This window comes from Mus pahari, chromosome 2, assembly GCF_900095145.1.
Source record: "Mus pahari chromosome 2, PAHARI_EIJ_v1.1, whole genome shotgun sequence".
In the NCBI taxonomy this organism is placed as follows: Eukaryota; Metazoa; Chordata; class Mammalia; order Rodentia; family Muridae; genus Mus; species Mus pahari.
The window spans coordinates 112,531,438-112,537,437 of NC_034591.1; the positions used below are offsets into that span (position 1 = coordinate 112,531,438).

Sequence of the window (6,000 nt, forward strand, 5' to 3'; positions counted from 1 at the left end):
CACTACTGTGTAAGTTAGGGTTACTATTGCTGTGATGAAACACTATGGCCAAAAGCACCTTGGGGAGAAAAGGGTTTATTTTGTTCACAGTTCCTTATAACAGTTCATTATCCAAAGCAGTGAGGGCAGGCATTCATGTCCCACCAGAACCTGGGGCCAGGAGCTGATACAGAGGCCATGGATGGGTGCTGCTTACTGGCTTGCTCATTCTGCATTTTTATAGAATCCAAGACCACCAGCCCAGAGATGGTACTACCCATGATGGTTTGGGCCCTCCTACAACAATCACTAATTAAGAAAATGCCCCAAAGCCTTACCTCCAACTCAATCTTAAGGAGACATTTTCTCAACAGAGGTTACTTCCTCTGATGACTCTAGCTGTGTCAAAGTGACATAAAATTAGCCAATACAACTTATACAGGTAGAATAAGAGCCTGCGGACTAAGGTGGCAACTTATACAGGTAGAATAAGAGCCTGTGGACTAAGATGGCTTGTGGGGCACTGTTATAATAGAGGTGAAGTGCAGACATCCTACACCACTGGCTAAGTAAATATCTGGTAACAACTTTGTATATGTTTATATGTGTGCATGCATGCACACATACATGCCATAAATGCTATAGGGATCCACAGCAGGTACGATCCAAGTATATTCTATGGCTGACTGCAAGCACCTTTCCATTCAAAGGCACATCTGAAGGCTACAAAGGAAATTGAGAAGGTAGACTGTGTTCTCAGTGGGACTCTGGCTGATCGTTTCTATACTTATTTTTGAGAAACGTCTCCAACAAACTTGATAGTTTGGAAGCAGGAATGTATATGTGCATATGTGCGTTTTAAATGAGAAAAGGTGCTAAAAAGTTAAAGCAAGCACAATTTCACAGTGGATGCCTTTGCTTTCCGTGCTGCGGATCTCCTCAGGCGTACAGGCAGGCCAAGGGTGTACTCAGCACAGAAAACCTGAGAGAGAGCCCAGGGAACCAGCAGAAGCCATCTTTGTTTAACCATTTTCTCTCCTCCTTCAGTAAGAATATGACCTATGGATCACAGGTAATATTGGGAGCCGACTCTTCCTTCAACGTTGCTGCCTGATTTTGAAGCAAGTTGAACTTAACATTATAGTGTCAATCATAGCTTCACAACTAAGTTGTCAGGAAGAAAAAATGCCTACTCTACTCAGAAATGTCAAGTATGACCCAATAAATGTCAAATAAAATTGAACTGTTTGCAAGAACTTATGGGAAGCCTGAGCAAGACCTGCTGTAACTATGACCTGTCTATTTGGTTGAGTTTGAGGAGCTGAAACCAAGGCTGGTCTCACCTTCATGGTTCCTTGCACAGTGAAGCCTGGCAACTTCTCAAGAAAATTCTATCCTCTAAATGCATGCCTATCCAGTCCCCTTCCCAGTGAACAGGGTTCTCAGGCATGCATCTTTGTGTATAAACACAGCTGGGGGTGCTGGTAGGTGAGAATAGTGTTGTGTTACTAAGACATAAAGATGCTAGATAAAACTTTCTTCAGACATTCCCATGGTAGTCATTTTAAGAGCAAACTTCAGATATGTAGTCAAATTAAGATGGTATAAGACTAAATCTGCTTTACACATAGCTATGTGCTTTACCCTCAAAACAGTGGCGACCAGGTGTAACCACACAACTGCATGAGGAGTTCCCTTTCTGGCTTTTGTGAGAAGGATGAGAAGGCTTTCTCTAGACACCTTACTCTTTCTCAAGAGAGAAGAGACTCTGCTGTTTCTAAGAGGAAGGTGTACACTACTCACGTGGCAACTGGGCCTCCTTGATTTGACCCCTACTTAGTACTACTAAGTACCCCTACTTAGTACTACTAAGAACTTCCTCATGACAAGTTCTCTATGCTAGACAAGCAATTGTAAGCCTTGAATGTATGAAGTTCAAACCGCATGTAGGAAAGCAGAAGCAGACAAAGATAAACACCGTGACTGTGAACTGACCACACAGCCGCATCCCAAAGAGATGCCCAACTCAAGCTCAGAAAGGCAGAGGCTTCTGGGTAAAAGAACATTGTTCAATGAGGGAATGTGAACACTAAAGAACCCGAGGAGCGAACGATGATTATAAAGATCCAGAAGTAACAGGGCGCTTGCAGGTAGGTTTCAATATGGTAAGAAGAAAGTCTGTAATATGCAAGAGGTACACAGGCTTTTCAGATGTACAAATGGATAGGTAAGGGGGCCCATACCTTTAATATCAGCATTTGGAAAGCAGAGGCAAGATGTTCTGAGTTCAAAGCCTCCAGACTGATCTACATAGGGAGCTCTAGGCCAGTCAGGGCTATATAGTGAGACTGTGTGTGTGTGTGTGTGTGTGCATGCACACACATATACAGAGAACAATTTAAAAATTATTCATTTTTTTAAAATGGGAAGAACTAACTTTTTACTATTATTTATTTATGTGACGTGTGTGTATATTCCATGTGTGGTTAGATGACCACACAGGCCAGAAGAGAGCAGCTGGGGATGGAGTAACATCAGTTATGAGCCTTGCAATGTATGTACTGGGATCTAAACTTGGTCCTCAAAAAGAGCAGAGAGTTTTCTTAACTGCAGAGCCATCTCTCCAGTCCCTGAAGTACTACATTTTACCTTATAATACTCAAATTAGCAAAGTCAAATAAACAGTCAGATGTACCAGTGTACACCTGCTGCAGTGTGCACACCTGCTGGAGAGGTACACACCTGCTGCAGTGGTGCATACCTGCTGCAGTGGTGCATACCTGTGATCCCAGCACTAGAGAAGCAGAAGCAGGAGGATCATGAGCTCAGGACAGGCCTCTAATACATACTGATTTATGCCAGGATAGAAAATAAAAACCACTGTTAATTCTCACATCAGCAGCCATGTCTGCCCTTGGGTCACTTGGAAGTTTCTTTTGGTTGTTGTTGTTGTTGTTGTTGTTGTTGTTGTTTTAATGCTTAAAAGGTATGAAGGGCATTTGCAGAAAGTATGACATACATATGCACCTGTACAATGGCATTCCCTGCCCCTAAACCCTACTTTCAACTATAATGCATACAATTATTTTCCCACAAAGCCACTCTGAGTTTACTCATTTATGGTAGGTTTTTTCTGTCAATTTCCCATAAACTCCTATTAGTAATTAGATTGTCTCTGCAGGTTAATTATATGCACTGATAAAGCAGAAAATATCATATAGCAGGTTTCTTTTATCCCGAGTCAATTACGAACTTTTTTCTTAGTTTCCACCTGAAACCTCTCAGTTTGGGCTGTGCATTTACCAAGGGCTCTTACACATGCCCATCATGTTCCACCTCCTGTGTGTCACCTTCCACCATGCCACCTCTATCTCCTGTTCTGATTCCACCCTGATCGGAACATCACTACTTGCCACTCCTTGCCCACTGGTCTCCCTGCTTCTGCTCTGGCTCCTCACTGGCTAATTTCAACACAACCAAGTGGGTCCTTCAGAAATATTACTCAAATAGTACAAAGCTTCTTTTTTTAGATTTATTTATTTATATGAGCACACTGTAGCTGTCTTTAGACACACCAGAAGAGGGCATCAGATCTCATTACAGATGGTTGTGAGCCACCATGTGGTTGATGGGATTTGAACTCAGGACCTCTGAAAAAGCAGTCAGAGCCATTTCTCCAGCCCACAGTACAAAGCTTCTTAAAGTGGAAATTTATCACTAAATTCTTGAGGGTCTGTCTATAATTTTTACTTTTGTTGTTATAACAAATTACCTGAAGTGTGATGGTTTCAACTGCACTCAGAGTCTCTTATTGCATGATAATGCTTATAGGTCAGAAGTTTAGTATAAAGTGATAAGATATTCTGCTCCACAGGCTAAATCAAGCTATTTGCCAGGACTTTAATTCTCACTTGGGATTCGGCGTCCTCTTCTTAGCTCACTAATTACCAGAAGCATTGTGTTCCTCAGAGCTGTGGAACAGAGGTCTGTGTCTCCTGAAGTCAGTCCAGTACACTGAGTCCTCTCTTGCTCTACTTGTTTTGAATTTCTATACTTCTCTGAATTCCTGACTTCTCCTGTAATCACACTGGCTCCCTCGTTAATCCAGGATAATCTTCCAGTCTCAAGGCCAACTGATTAGTAACCTCAATTATATCTGCAGAGTCCTTTTCAACACACAATGCCACACATTCACAGGTATAATGCCAGCAGTAAGAGTACTGAGAGCAGATTTTTGGCCTAGCACAATACCCCAAAGACATAAAGGCATGTCCTGCAGAACCACTCAGGATACCAGAGATAGCTCATCAGTTAAGTGCGCATACTGCTCTACCAGACAGGAGTTCAATTCCCAGCACCCACGTATGGCAGCTGTCGGAAACCATTTCTGGCCTCTGTGGGCAACTGCAAGCACATACACAAACTGAAATAGAAACACACAATTTTAAAAATGTTATAATATTTTTTTAATCTCAAACATAAACATTGATAGCAACATTAACCACAAGCACTGGAAATTCAGAACATAAATGTCCACCAAGTGGGAGATGGATGAAATGTGCTCTGTCCATACAATCACATGCCACTCAACAGCATAAAGAACAACTGACTGATAGGTCCAACAACATGAACCTTAGCAGTACTGTACTAAAGATAAAGAGCCAGGCACTGCCCACACATCACATCACATTGTTGTTCAAAAGCCTGACACATAGGCACATGTGCATGTACACACAAAGATAAGAAGGGAGGGTGGAGGGGAAAGGAGGAAATGAAAGAAGGAAAGAAGGGGCTGAGGGAGGAAAGAAAGTAAGAGGGATGAGAGAGGGAACAGAGGAGAAAACAGGAAGGAGAGGGGGATTAATGAGACATTGATTTTGAGCAACCAATAATCCAGTAACACCAATTCAGTCACCAGGCAGCCAACTAATGTGCCCTTTCAGAAGGTAAGGGTGTCTCTGGGATCTCCTGTTTGTATGTGTTCAATTGGTTGAGCTTCTCAAATGTTCAACATTCTAGAACATACTCTGGCTGTTTTAGTTTGAAAGTGACACCTTGTCTGGTAGATGGGGACAGAGGCACAGACAATCTTAGGCTCAAATGCAAAATCCAACTTAACTAGTTTCAGAAGCATAAGGAAGCTTAGGAGGTAGTGGGAACAAGATGTGATCTAAAGCGCCCTGGGCCCCATATTCTGGGGTAGGTACTCTCTTACAGGAGGAGGGCCTTCCCATTTCCTGTGGCTGCTGATCTTAACACCCATCACTGGCACGCTCAGTTACACTGGAGATGATAATTAAAAGTGTATGTAGTTTATTAAGTCTTAACTTCTGAAAAGCCACACTCAGCAAATGCCATCTAGTCAAACACACAATGCTCACTCATCCTTCTCCTGCTACTCCAGTGAATCTTATTTTACAGACCGGGGAACTCAGCTAACTATGATTAAGCCTCCTGGTAGCGTCTGGTGACTGAGAGGCAGAGTAGGAAGTGATGACGCTAACGATATTCACTCAGCATGATCACTCATCTTAAAAACATTTAAGCTTCCCAAATGAAAACAGGTAGTACTATTTCCAGCCACCTCATCTACCTGGAGAGAAACAGGGCCAAGCTGCCGTGCTAAGCACACTGGAATAAATAAAGCAGTAGGACATGAGTAAGGGCCCATCATAAAGAATTCCCACATTGTGTCTGCAGTCAGCATAATAACGTGGCATTTCTTCTCATTCTGCATTCCATCTGGGTAATTCAGTGGAGCCTTAAAAGTGACAAATGAATGTGAGAAAGGGCTCACCTCTCTTCTGAGTGTGAGAGGACTCCAGGAGGACCCTTGGAAAATGCACTGACAGCTGGACTGGAGGAGGACAGAGTTTGAAAAGAGTTCCATGCTTATTTGGTATGCTTAACTTTTTTTTTTTAATTATTATTATTATTTTCTTTATTTACATTTCAAATGCTATCCCGAAAGATTCCCATACCCCTCCCCCCACCTCTGTTCCCCTACCCACCCACTCCCAC

At 42.5% G+C, this 6,000-nt stretch overlaps 1 protein-coding gene across 2 annotated transcripts in view; it reads right to left on the reverse strand.

The window, feature by feature from the left end:
* Nucleotides 1-6,000, reverse strand: part of Suclg2 (succinate-CoA ligase GDP-forming beta subunit) — a 237,572-nt gene that overhangs the window by 151,674 nt on the left and 79,898 nt on the right. The window lies entirely within an intron of this gene.